Here is a 14989-nt window from a genome sequence, read left to right as displayed (position 1 = left end):
ACATCCTCACCTAACACATGATTTGCTCTTGATGATCTTCCATCGGGCTCGGCTTATCGTACCTACGCCACTGCGAATGAAGTATTCTAGAAATGAAAAAAAATCACGTTTGGAAGTAAATAAATCAATGAGGTGGGGAATTGTAGCCTGGGATGGTGCGTGCAAAAATAATCATAATTATCATTTGAAACCAAGCAAGGTGAAAATTGCTTATACTTATCACATTGCTCGCAATTAATTTGAATTGGGAATGTTTGGGGATTGTGAAATTCTGTTCATTTAATAGTAATAATTGCGTTTTGTACAGCTATCTAAATGAGTTTAGGGATTAGGCGCTGAATTGATGTCATTTCTACTGTGTATGGCTGTAGGCCTAGATACATTGAGATTACCCCCATCTTGTCTGCTTCATTTGTTTCTGTGGTGAAAGCACTGATGGCCAGCGTGAGTTTGCTTAATGAGAATGTCCAATTAGACGACTGCATTCTGTACTGCTACCATGCTGTGCATTTTTTACATTAAAACCACTTGGCTTTTCCTGGCCTATCGCTACATTTGATAAAATAAACATACATTGTTTTCTGTCTAAATGCCATTAATCATTTATTTTGGATGAAACCATATTGAAATATTGGATGCAGGTCCTTTTTTTTTTCCATAATTAAGTGACTTCATGGTGGACCTACTCTTAACTGAGCTCCACCTGAATTGGCCTTAACTTTTCCAGTCTTGCCCAGTTCGGAGACGGGCTCTAATTTCAAGAGTTGTTCTGGTTCCTATGATCTATGGGTTTGAGTATGAGAACTTGCAGATGTTCCCTGATTGTTACAATTAAGCCCAACTGGTCAGAAGCAGACTGGAGAAGGTTGGTTCGCAAAATGGCGGTTCGAAGCAGAGTTTGAGCTGCCCGAATGATGCCTGAATGTTAAGTTCTTTTCAACCATAGTTGTTACTCGTTTTCCGTTTGATACTTGATTATTTGAAGCCTGAACAACATGATAAAGGTAGTTCCCAAAGTTCAGTATAACCAGGGAATTAATGAGTCCTTTAACTGCAAGGTCAGGGTGTCATAGAGTCATAGCATTATACAGCACAGAAAGAGGCCCTTCGGCCCATCGTGTCCGCGCCGGCCATCAAGCCCTGTCTAATCTAATTGCATTTTCCAGCATTTGGTCCGTAGCCTTGTATGCTATGGCATTTCAAGTGCTCATCCAAATGCTTCTTGAATGTTGTGAGGGCTCCTGCCTCTACCACCCTTTCAGGCAGTGAGTTCCAGATTCCAACCACCCTCTGGGTGAAAAAGTTTTTCCTCAAATCCCCTCTAAACCTCCTGCCCCTTACCTTGAATCTATGCCCCCTTGTTATTGACCCCTCTACTAAGGGGAAAAGTTCCTTTCTATCCACCCTATCTATGCCCCTCATAATTTTGTATACCTCAATCAGGTCCCCCCTCAGCCTTCTCTTCAAGGAAAACAACCCCACCCTGTCCAGTCTTTCTTCATAGCTGAAGCGCTCCAGCCCAGGTAACATCCTGGTAAATCTCCTCTGCACCCTCTCCAAAGCAATCACATCCTTCCTATAGTGTGGTGACCAGAACTGCACACAGTACTCCAGCTGTGGCCTTACCAGCGTTTTGTACAGCTCCATCATAACCTCCCTGCTCTTATATTCTATGCCTCGGCTAATGAAGGCAAGTATCCCATATGCCTTTTTCACCTCCTTATCCACCTGTTCTGCTGCCTTCAGGGATCTATGTACATGCACACCAAGGTCCCTCTGATCCTCTGTCTTTCCTAGGGTCTTACCATTCATTGTGTATTCCCTTTTGATCTGACAAAGCTAATTGCCTAGAGCACTGCGGCATGAATTTTAAGCCTTCCATCATCGTAGAATCGTCCCCCCTTTCTGAGGATGAATCATGCATTATGTTATTCCATGTCGAGGAACTGTTATGCAGTAGCATGTGATTAAAATTAACATTTGACCACCTCCCCAATGGCTCAATTAATAAAGGTGTGAAACCAAACTATACAGACCAGACGTTCCTGGGCTTAATTCTTGATTTGTGCTATGTTTGTTGATAGAAACATAGAAAAATAGGAGCAGGAGTAGACCATTCGGCCCTTCGAGCCTGCTCCGCCATTCAATATGATCATGGCTGATCCTCTATCTCAATACCATATTCCCGCTCTCTCCCCATACCCCTTGATGCCTTTTGTGTCTAGAAATCTATCTATCTCCTTCTTAAATATATTCAGTGACTTGGCCTCCACAGCCTTCTGTGGTAGAGAATTCCACAGGTTCACCACCCTCTGAGTGAAGAGATTTCTCCTCATCTCAGTCCTAAATGTCCTACCTGGTATCCTGAGACTGTGACCCCTCGTTCTAGACCCCCCAGCCAGGGGAAACATCCTCCCTGCATCCAGTCTGTCTATCCTTGTCAGAATTTTATATGTTTCAATGAGATCCCATCTCATTCTTCTAAACTCTAGTGAATACAGGCCCAGTCAACCCAATCCCTCCTCATACGACAGTCCTGCCATCCCAGGAATCAGTCTGGTAATCTTTGCTGGCCTGGCAGTAGAGGTGCTACCGAGCATCTCCATCCCCCCAGGCTAGTGAAAGGAATGTGGGATGCTGTATAGGTTGGCAAGGAATCTACAGAATGCAGGATCCACTGTGGAAAAATCTGTGGGATGCAGCGTGACCGACCAGGAATCGGTGGGATGCAGCGTGGACCAGCTAGGAATGTGCAGGATACAGCATGGACTGACCGGGAATGTGCAGGATACAGCATGGACTGACCGGGAATGTGCAGATAACAGCATGGACTGACCGGGAATGTGCGGGATACAGCATGGGCTGACCGGGAATGCGCGGGATACAGCTTAGACTGACCGGGAATGTGCAGGATACAGCATGGACTGACCAGGAATGTGCAGGATACAGCATGGACTCACCGGGAATGTGCAGGATACAGCATGGACTCACCGGGAATGTGCAGGATACAGCATGGACTCACCGGGAATGTGCAGGATACAGCATGGACTGACCGGGAATGTGCGGGACACCATGCAGACTGGCCAGGAATCCGTGGGAAGCACCATGGCTTGCTTGCAGGGTGCAGGATACAGCGTGCAGTCGGTGGGAATGAGTAGAATACATCGTGGGTTGCCAGGCACCTGTTCTTAGAGGGCAGGCTGGCAAAGACGAAGCAGAATCCAGCAGGAATAGTGAGTAATCTATGGAAAACTGTCAGCTGAGAATCGATGGAATGCAGCAGGAATGGAAAGTAGTGTGTGGCATGCACAGGGCAGCCAGGAATCTGTCAAATTTAGCAGGGACCGAGCAGTAAAATAGAGAATGTAGCAGTAGTAACAAGTTATCTGTGAAATGCAAGAGATTAATTTGCTGGCACAATTGTTGATATTGTAGAGAGTAGATTTTTATGAATTTGTGCTTGCGACACAGCTTCGTTCACTCGGAAATGTGGGCATGAGGGTTCAGTGCGGACTGTCGGGCTGGGGTTGCCAACCCTCCAGGATTTTCCTGGAGTCTCCAGGCGTTGAAGATTAATCTCCTGGGACACCACTGTGAGAAACCCAGGAGAAAAATTAGAGAGGCATTCAAAACAATTGTATGTTTTTTTAATTTTCTTTGCTCACTTTGCTTCAGTTGTAAAAATATTGCAGATGGGAGAAGAGACTGTTTTAGTGGGTGGGGCGGTTGGAGGTCATGTGATGAAACTTCCAGGAGCACGTCCAACCAGAGTTGGCAACTCTCCGTCAAATTAATTCTAATGGATGGAAAATCTTGCAAGGCCCACCGACACCAGGAGTGTGCATTTATAAAATCGATCCTTGTTTGGTCAAAGATGCTCTTGCGTCATTTACCTAGGATCAGCTGTGCTTATCTGGTTTTATATTCTAACAAATGAGAAACTAAATCCAGTCAGACTATGGCTAGAGATATGCCAACCACCCATGTTACATGTGGACAGTCAGTGTCCACTAGTCAGCGCTTGCTGACAGCATTCAGCACAGGATCTAACTTCCTCCGCTGCCTTGAGACACCACCTAAATGTCCCAGTGTGCTCTGTTCTGCACACGCAGCCATATCAAATAATGCCTACGTTGTTTAATGTCTTGTGTGTGTCTCGCTCTCTCTCTCTCTCTCTCTCTCTCTGGCTGACTGTCTTTGTTCTGGCCAGTGGGCTTCATTGCTGAAACTAGAAATCAGCCTCGCTGCCATGTTGGCTTTTTGAGAGGGGGTGGCGTGGGGCATGGAGTCACTGGGGGAACCAGGAGAATGTGATGCCGGTATTTTACAATGGGAATCGCGGTGGAGAGACCGAAGAGATAAATAATGGCGGAAACTGGTTGAGCACGTTCTTCTTTGCACGTACAAGACACTTTTTTGCTGTCCTTTGATCAGTTTTTTCTTGAAGAGTTCAGTTGGTATTTGGGGCAGTGAAGAAGAGAAGGTAGGAACAAAAATGTAAATGGTTCTGTTTTACAGTTGAGTAGGAAGCGAATATTCAACTTCTATGTGAATTTTGTTGTATATGTTGAGAAAAATGCTGATAATCAGGTGTACAACTACATACACCAAACATTAAGCAGAACATCAGCATTTCAAACTTGATGTTCACTTGTCTACATTAGCAAATGAACATCAGTGGAGATTCAAATCACCCACACTGGGATTACCCATGAGCTGCCATGATTGGTCCTGGTCCTCGACGCTCCCTTACCCCAACTCGCTCCACATATCGCTGCTGCTTTACCCATGCTTGCGCATTCTGTGGGTGGGAACACCCAATCTATTATCAGCACTATTCCTGCCCACATTGTGCAGCAGAGGTCAGTCCTTGGAACACAGCAGCAGCACCAGGTAGGAGCCAAGATGGGAGAATCAGGAAAAAAAAACCCTGTGAACTGGGAGTGGGAGTGGAAGCGAGCAGAATCTCAGTGTGAACCTGGGGAGAGAAGTCTTGCAGCACGAATTGAGGGGGGCAGAGGGAGGAGAGTGCCAACATGAACTGAAGGGGAAAAAGAGTGTTTCCATGAACTGGGGGAAGAGGGAAGGAGAGTGTCTCTGTGTCACTAAAATTATAAAGCAGCATAACAAACATCGGGCATCAATACGTATCTAATAGCCCACAATATCTCAACAAAAATTGAGGGAATGTTTTTGGTGCTGTCTCGTGCTATACAAATGAAGGCATATTGTACAGGGCTCAGGAGCAGTTATGACAAGCCTGTGCCACGCTGCACTTTCAGTGTATCTACTTCAGGACTGTTTTCAGCTGTCAACATTTTTGGGGTGGGGGGCTGTGCTGGCTTTTTTGAAGCAGTTGATCAACTTCTAGTTTTCAGTGCTGAAGGTTCCTGCACCTTTCTTTATTGTCTGTAAAGATTATTATTAACCTTGAAATACAGTAGCATAGTATAGTTTAGAGTTGAGAATTGGTTAACAGATAGAAAACAAAGAGTAGGGATAAACGGGTCTTTTTCAGGATGGCAGCCTGTGACTAGTGAGGTACCGCAAGGATCGGTGTTTGGGCCCCAGCTATTCACAATCTATATCAATGATTTGAATGAGGGGACTAAATGTAACATTTCCAAATTTGTTGATGACACAAAGCTAGGTGGCAGTGTCAGTTGCGAAGAAGATGTGAAGAGGCTTCAAGGGGATCTCGACAGGCTCAGTGAGTGGGCGAGAACATGGCAGATGGATTATAATGTGGATAAATGTGAAGTTAGCCACTTTTGGTTGAAAAAACAGAAAGGCAGAGTATTTCCTAAATGGTGAAAGATTGGGGAATGCAGATGCTCAAAGGGACCTGGGTGTCTTTGTACATGAGTTACTGAAAGTGAATGTGCAGGTGCAGCAAGCTATTAGGAAGGCAAATGGTATGCTGGCCTTCATTACAAGAGAATTTGAGTACAGGAGTAAAGAAGTCTTACTCCAATTATATAGGGCCTTGGTGAGACCACACCTGGAGTACTGTGTACAATTTTGGTCTCCTTACCTAAGGAAGGATATATTTGCCATAGAGGGAGTGCAACGAAGGTTCACGAGATTGATTCCTGGGATGGCGGGACTGTCGTATGAGAAGAGCTTGAGTAAACTAGGCCTGTATTCTCTTAAATTCAGAAGAATGAGAGGGGATCTCATTGAAGCATACAAAATTATTACAGGGCTTGATAGGATGGATGCTGGGAGAATGTTTCCCTTGGCTGGGGAGCCTAGAACCAGGGGCCACAGCCTCAGGATAAAGGGTAGGCCATTCAGGACTGAGATGAGAAGAAATTTCTTCACACAGAGGGTGATGAATCTTTGGAATTCTCTACCCCAGAGGGCTGTGGAGGCTCAGTCATTGGGTATATTCAAAACAGAAGTCGATAGATTTCTGACTAGTAAGGGCATCAAGGGATATGGCGATAGGGCCGGTGAATGGAGTTGAGGCAGAAGATCAGCCATGATCTCATTGAATGGCGGAGCAGGCTCGAAGGGCCGAATGGCCTACTCCTGCTCCTATTTCTTATGTTCTTAAAATATAATGTTGAATGCATACTCTGTTCTGTTGGCACAGTTGTACCACCGAGGGGTCGCATCTTCAAACTTACGACAGGTTTTTAACATTTGTGTTGTCAGCAAACACTGGTACTTGTGCGTGCAATTCAATTCAAATCGCTTTATTGGCATGATAAGGTACATCTTATGTTGCCAAAGCATCGAAAAACATTTATGGTTGAACACATAAACGCAGATCTATTCATACAGTTTATAAACAGATATATCCCTGAGTGTATAAATATACATTCGTATAATTTGTATATACTCTTTTCTTAGGTTTACTGGTTGTCCCTCTGTTTATGGCAAGCTGTAACATAGTGTGCCGCTAAGGTTACACAGTTTCTCTGTTCCCCTAGTAGGTATGGGAGATTTTGGTCGTCATTCAAATTTCTGAATTCAGGGCATATTTGTGTGAATTTTTGGTAGAAATTCTCCCTGATGCCCTGATATTTTCCACAAGCTGCGAGGAAGTGCATCTCTGTCTCCACCACTCCCTGACTGCAGTGAGAGCATATCCTGTCCTCTCTTGGCAGCCGGGTCTGTCTGTGTCTGCCTTTTTCGATCGCCAGGCTATGTTCACTAAGTCTGTACCTTGTCAAGGTTTTTCTCAGTTTGCTATCCTTTACCATGGTCAGGTATTCAGCCATGTTGTATTGTCTGTTTAGGGCCAAGTAGCAATTGAGTTTGTTTTGGGTTTTTGTTGTTTCTGCCCAATATGACAGGTATTTTTCCTTTTGCTTAGTGACAATTGTGTTGGGTCGAATTCTCTGTGCTACGATGTCACTGTCCTGGGGCTGGTTATTGTTAGTAGTGTTAGTGGTTGCTTCACTGAGTCCCAGGACTAGTTGACTGAGGGTATTCTTCTTTATGGTCCTCTCTTGGCATTTCAAGGCTTCGTAATGATAGCAGTGGGGGTTGCTCATTTTTAGGTGTTTCCAAAATTTGGTGGCTCTTTTTTGGATAGTAATTATTAATAGATATTGGCCTAGTTCTGCCCTGCATGCATTGTTTATGGTTTTCCTTTGAGTCTGGAGGATACTTTTACAGAATTCTGCATGTAGGATCTCAATTGGGTGTTTGTCCCATTTTGCAAATTCTTGTTGTGTTAGCGGTCCCCACACCTCACTGCCATAGAGTGCAATTGGTTCAATTACTGATTTAAAAATTTTGAGCCAAATGCTAATTGGGATTTCTATTTGGATTGATCTTTTAATGGCATAGAAAGCCCTTCTAGCTTTCTCTTTCAGTTCATTCACAGCCAGATGAAAATTTCCCGTAGAGCTGATTTTTAAGCCTAAGTATGTGTAGTTAGTGGTTTGTTCAATTTTAGTTGTTCCTAGTGTGAAATTTATTCTGGGTCCCTGATGTCTGGATCTTTGTTGGAACACAAGGACTTTGGTTTTTTGGGGGTTTATTGTCAGGGCCCAGGTCTGACAGAATGACTCCAGCAGATCCAGGTTCTGCTGTAGACCCTCCTTAGTTGGTGACAGCAGAACCAGGTCATCTGCATAGAGGAGGAATTTAACCTTGGATTCAGATAGGGTGAGGCTGGGTGCTGTAGATTGTTCATGTAGTTTTGCCAACTCATTTATGTAAATATTAAAGAGTGTCAGTGAGATGGGCGAGCCCTGCGTCACACCACACCCCTGTGGGAAGTATTTTGTTTGTTTGTCTCCAATTTTAACTGCACATTTATTGTTTGTATACATTGATTTAATTGCATCATATGTTTTTCCCCCTACACCACTTTCAATAAGTTTCAAGAATAGACCGTCGTGCCAGATGGAATCGAAAGCCTTCTGGAAATCTATAAAGCAGGCAAAAATTTTGCTTTTGTTTTGATGAACATGTTTGTCAATTAGGGTCTGTAGGGTGAAGATATGATCTGATGTTCTATAGTTTGGTAGGAATCCAATTTGGCTTTTACTCAAGACATTGTGCTCCTCAAGGAAGTTTATGTCTTTTTTTATGATACTACAGAAAACCTTCCCCAGGTTACTGTTTACACAGATGCCTCGATAGTTATTTGGGTCAACTTTGTCCCCACTTTTGTATATGGGCGTTATGAGTCCTTTGTTCCAGATGTCAGGGAAGTAACCGACACTCAGAACCAAGTTGAAGAGTTTCAGTACAGCCAATTTCATTTTATCGTCCGTGTGTTTAATCATCTCGCTTAGGATGCCGTCTGCACCGCAAGCTTTTCCTGGTCGCAGGTCCTTGAGTTTTTCAATTAGCTCTTTTTCAGATATTATGGGGTCTATCGGGTTTTGGTTATCTTTTATGGCAAATTCTAGCTTTGCCAGTTTTTCGCATATTTGGTATTGCTCTGGGCTTAGTGTGTTTTTCTGGTATAATTTTTCAAAATGGTTTTCCCATGTGTCTCCATTTTGAATGGCCAATTCGTTGTGTTGTTTTTTGTGTAATGTATTCCAGTTGTCCCAGAAACAATTGGAATCAATGGATTCCTCAATGGAGATGAGTGTATTCTTAATATACTGCTCTTTCTTGGTTCTGAGTGTGTTTTTGTATTGTGTTAGTGCCTGACAATAAGTAAGGCGTAATTCCTCGTTTTCTGGTTGTCCATGTTTTTGGTTTGATATTTTTCTGAGTTTTTTTCCTCATGTTCTGGCAATCGGAGTCAAACCATTTTTCGTAGTTTTTTGTTTTGGGTTTGTTCTTGCGAACTTTCAAGTTTGACATTGATGCCAAATGATCAAAAATATTATTTAGGTTATTCACTGCCCGGTTTACGCCTTCTTTATTGTGTTTGTATGTATTTTCCAGACTCCACTCACACACACTCACTCACTCACTCACTCACTCACTCACTCACTCATTCAATATAACTGGCATCTGCCAGCTCTCCGTCACCCTAAGCAACCGGTCGGTGGTCTCCAAAATCAACGCCTTTGGTGTTTTGATTTTTTTTTTCAAATCACGCCCAGACTGCCCTGCAGCATCTGCCTGAAGTAAAAGGCAGTGTTTATGGAGCTGATTTTCTGCGGGGGTGTATAAAGCTGCCTTTTACTTGGTATACACACTGCCTCCATGGCACTGCGGGGTGCGAACCCATGTTGAGAAAGCGGCCAGCTTTTCATTGCAGCCGCTTTCCGAAGGCAACCAGAGAACTGCGATAATCTGATTGAAACCGGTTCAGACTGCCTTGAAATTTGTCCAAACTGGGCTTAATGTACCTATGCTGAGCAAATTGCACCAGTAACGTGAGCTGTTCAAGTTTGACGTTTTCCATTAACAGGACATAAGATGCACAGCAGCTTTCAACAAACTCCAACTTTATAGCCTCTCTGTGGTGACTAAGCATGTAACAACATTCCAGGCCATGAATTAATGAATCTGATTTGAAAATGTATTGGAGACCACCTGTATAGATCACCTGAAGTCCATGCCAGCAATGTGCCCTCTCGACAGGGTTCACTGCAGTAATGTGAACAGTTAAATTACTCTTTTGTATCACGTTTTTCTCTGGATTGCTAGCACACACTAAATTGAGAAAACTGCTGTACTCAGTACCTTTCTGCTGTCTTAAACTCAGGCCGACATGTCATTTCAATGAGATGTTAATGATGCAAATGTTCCAAATAAGTGCCATTTGTGGCAGTTTGGAATAGCGCACTAGTGTTAATCTAAATTTAAAACAATAAGCACAGACTGCTCTAAAAATGCCACTGGATCTCCAGGGAATTGCATTTGTAAATGCCTTTGCAGCAGTTTCTTTTCAATTTGCTAATTTCTTTATTCTTGTAGCAGTGCTACGGTTGAGATAATGAAATTGGCATAAGGAAGGATGCCTTAAATGAAAAGCAGTTTCCTCCCCCCTCCCTATTGTGGAGTTGTATGACTTAGATGGCTGGTGTGATGGTAGTGGAGAGCTGGTGACGAAGTGGTGGGAATGAAGTGGTGATGTGGGTGGTAATGGAGCGACGGTAGTGGTAATGGAGCGGTGATGTTGTGGTGGTAATGGAACGGTTAGGAAAATTACCAAGAAAATTAAGCAACATCTTTCATTTTTTAATTGGTCTTCAAAAGAACTCGACTAATCTGCCTGTTTGTCTTGACACTCTTTTATTATGTTCAGTAATTTAGATACTCAGTGAAGAATAGGAATTCTCAGTCTTTCATAGCACCATAGCAATGACAGCACAGAAGGAGTCCATTCAGTCCATTGTTTCTGTACTGCTGCTAGCTCTTCAAATGGAGCTATCTACTTTAACCCCATTTCCCTGGCCTATCCCCACATATTTTCTTTTCTTTTCAAAGGCATTTACAAATGCAATTCCCTGGAGATCCAGTGGCATTTTTAGAGCAGTCTGTGCTTATTGTTTTAAATTTAGATTAACACTAGTGCGCTATTCCAAACTGCCACAAATGGCACTTATTTGGAACATTTGCATCATTAACATCTCATTGAAATGACATGTCGGCCTGAGTTTAAGACAGCAGAAAGGTACTGAGTACAGCAGTTTTCTCAATTTAGTGTGAGCTAGCAATCCAGAATGATCTAATTCCTTCTTAAATGTTGATATGGTCTCTGCCTTAATAACCACTTGCAGTAAAGCATTCCATGCTCTTAATACCTTTGTGTGTGAAAACATTTCTTCCTCCTAGTGACTATCCCAAATCTATTTCCCCTTGTTACTGATTCACCAAACAGTAGAAACAATCTTTCACCGTTTACACTCAGAACATTTCAGAATTTTGAAAACCTCTAGTAGATCCCCCTGCACCTTCTCTGTTCTCTTTTCTAACATTAAAGAGTAAAATTTTGATTCTTTGTGCAACAGTACTGCAGCAGTGGTGGAGGCCACAGCAGTGACTGCTGGGTGGCATCATGCTGATAGGTATTGTGATCTGATGGTGTTCACACCAGATGGTTGTTCTTAGATTTATCACAGGATGATATGGGGAAGGTTTGAAGTCACGTACTCATAGAAGCAGAACAGAGAGGAAACAAGGAGGCACTGAGATTACAACTCACAAAGCTTTTCCACATCTGCTAGAGTATGTTGTTGTTTGCAGATGGCTGTGATATATTCCTGCATAAATGTTGTGAATGCCACAAAAAGCTTTTTGTTATCACGTTGAAGAGTGTCAATAGGACCCACAGCGGCCCGTGAGCTGGACTAGAAGTACTTTTATACTGTGTTTAAAGGAGTGATAGGGCCACTCACCACTGCCACTTACTGGGTGGGTTTCAGTAGTTCTCGGCTGGGCTGGTAGATGAGTTCTTGGTGACAGCGAAAAAGAACTGAAGAGAATGAAGAGGAAACAAATTTTCAATAAACTGAAGGCGGGGGAATAAAATCCTTTAAAACAAGCCACATAATTCTGACGTCGTTCTTCAGCAGAAGAAAACTGCTTTGTGGTGGTGGGCTGCGGTTCCATGAGAAGTACAAAACTGCCCATCTGAAAGGGGTGTCGTGCCTCCTCCTGTGGCTGACTCCTCACAGCGACACTTGAAGTTCGCTGTACGTGATGATTTCTACCTGTTGCTGTCCATCCCAGCCCTGGGCAAACAATGCCCAATGACAGATAAACAAAGAGTCTAGCTGGTAGCGGCTTTCCGAGGACGAAGCTGGCGTTGCTTACAGGCAAACAGAAAGGAGGAATCTGAGATTTGAATTCATTTCAAAAGAGGCCTGTGTATTTTTTTTATGTATCAAGTGCAGAAAAAAGAAATTAATCCAATGTAGGAGAGGCTTCTTAAGGCATAAATACAGTGATAAATTAAAGCCAAAAGCATTCACCTAGTGCTGGTTCACATTACATTTGTTTTACTGAGGTCCTCAAATAAAACAGCAGATTGACCCCAGGATGCCAGAGAAAATACTGTCAACATGAGTATGGTTTAAAGGGGTGAGTATGGTTTAAAATGGGAGCATTGCTGCCTGGTAACCCATCTAGTGAGACACTTTGCTAGTTTTGTAGGTACACAGCAAATCAACTGATTTCTTTCCCCTCCAATTTTCTTTCTGTCTCTTCTACCACTCCCCTCAAAGTGGGGTGTGGCTCTAAAGGCATCAGCATCCTCCAACATCTCACTCAAATGGTCACTTGTCACCTGAAAAGTAATTGTTGGCAGGTTATTCCACCGCTGGGACCTTCAGCAGTTGAATAGCCTACTTGGTCCTGTTCTCACCTGATGTAACATGTGTGGGTGTTCACACAAACACACACTGTGTAATGATTTGGACTGAGAAACCCAGCTTATTTTTTTTCCCATTTTCCACCATTGTCTCAGCAGAGTTGAACTGACTTGCCATGGATCATGGATCAACCCTGGGACCTCCTTGATATACGTGTCTTAGCACCACGCTAGGCAGATTACTTGCGAAACTGCTGAAAGAGTTACTGAAAGAAAGACTGAGCAGTCTAGTACCTCTTTGATTACTATATAATCCTTTAAATTTCTTAGTAAATATTAACTATCCCGTTCAAGAAAAAAGAGTGGTGAGAATGTGGAACTTGCTGCCACATGGAGTGATTGAAGCAGATTGACACGTACAAGGTGAAGCTTGATGCACACGTGAGGGAGAAGGAAATAGAGAGATATGGGGGCATGGTGGGATGAGGCTCGTGTGGAGTATAAGCACTGGCATAGACTAGTTGGGACGAATGGCCTTTTTTCTGTGCTGTAGATTCTATGTAATACATTGCAGACATTTATGCATAGAAGGTGTAGCATCTGCTGTAGTGCAAACTTACCCTACAGTCAGTCTGGCAGTATTTGAGGCTAGGGCACTTGACTTATTTAAGTAACAGTTCGATGCTGTAATGGAAAGATGCTATGGTTGATATTCTGGAAGGCTGAGATCAAGTGAGCCAAAGGATCTCCTTGCTTTGAACCTTTCCTGTAAGTCCTTGATGCTCCCCATTTCACTCAGTCCAGGTTGTTTGGGGTGCAAGAAGGAAGGTGATAAATGAAACCAAGGTGCAACCATTTTACCTCAAAAATGTCCAACAAAAACACATTTTGGTAAAATCCTGATATGTCAGCCTCAATAAAAAGGTTTTTTAATAACTTGCCAAGATTTAATGCCATGTGTGTTTTCAACATTTTGCAGTGGGATTTAATGGGATGGGACTTCACTGTTGCACAAAGATTTCTAAATTAAACTTGACAATCACATGAATTGGCTGTGCTGCTGCATCTGAGGGATGCTGATTTAATGGTCCATTATCGAAGTGCTGTTTCATATTTAAAGTGTAAAGGGACTCCAAGGCCCATAAACGCAGTCAAATGCGGAATTTTAGATTGTCAACAGGACCATATATTACGTGGATCTACCACAGGGGACACACTGGCAGTCTTTATGATGGGAACATTCTGTACTTCAAGGCATATTTTTTTGTAACTTAAGGAGTCCCGACAGCTGTGCACCATAAATAAAGATGAATAATTAGAATTAATAATCAGTTACACATTTTGTGTTGGTTGTTGGGGTGGTTGGGGGCTCGGGCTTGTGTTAAGCAGATTGTTTATTCAGCTGTCACTTCAGGCAGTAATCTGCAAACGCATATGACATCAAGTACTTTGCAAAACCCAAATGATTACTTCTTTATCTTCAGAAAGTAATGGGAATGTCAAATGTGGACTTCATATGAAAATACAGCCAGTTTGGCACTAAGCACATATCTGACCAAATCATTATTCTCATCTCCACATATAAGTCTAATACAGACATGCGATGTACCAGAGAAAATTCCCACTTGTTCCTGTCAAATATAATTCCTGAGCCAGGTGTAAAATATTCATCAAAATTCCACTTTCATTTTTGGCAACTCTTGTGAAATACTGACATACTTAGACTTTGCTGTTGAAAACATTAGTATTGCCATACAAACTGCAGAGTCCTAGATTCTTTGCCTTGTTTGGGTGAATCTCACCCAGGGTAGTGGTGGAGGCCTACAATTGGGATGTGGAGAGAGACATTGTCTAGGGTTTCTGCTCCTGGCCACTATCCAGTAATTCCCTATTAGAAGGATGGGCATATAGATGCTGGGTGAGCACAGGTTTCACACTCGATTCTGATGGTCTCAGCTGTCTAGTGGTTCATCATCAGCCACTGTTCAGCCTTGTACATAAAGAATGACCACTTGAGTGAAACACTGGAGGGTTGCTGCTATCAGTAGAATAGTCTCATTGTATCACTGGTGGGTTAAAGGGAGAACATTGGAGTAGAGGGGGAGAAATTCCCTGACCATACCTGCTCATTTCACTCTGTTTCACGGAACATCATCAAACTAACAAAAACCCTAAAGCAAGCCCTAGAAAGCAAGTAAACCATTTTAGAAAGCCATAACTCCCCTTCTGCTGACTCACTATGCCGTCAGACAATGAGTACATCTCCATCCTCCCCACCAGACTGTCAGACAAAGGATGCATCTT

The 14989-nt window shown here is 43.0% G+C and overlaps 1 protein-coding gene across 9 annotated transcripts in view; it reads left to right on the top strand.

Annotated features, from left to right (window-relative positions):
- Positions 1-14989, top strand: part of auts2a (activator of transcription and developmental regulator AUTS2 a) — a 1321624-nt gene that overhangs the window by 923255 nt on the left and 383380 nt on the right. The window lies entirely within an intron of this gene.

Source organism: Somniosus microcephalus, chromosome 22, assembly GCF_052327205.1.
Source record: "Somniosus microcephalus isolate GS21.2 chromosome 22, FLI_Smic_1.0, whole genome shotgun sequence".
NCBI classification, from domain to species: Eukaryota; Metazoa; Chordata; class Chondrichthyes; order Squaliformes; family Somniosidae; genus Somniosus; species Somniosus microcephalus.
The sequence above is the reverse complement of the archived record's forward strand: the minus strand, read 5'-3'. Positions and strand labels throughout refer to the sequence as shown.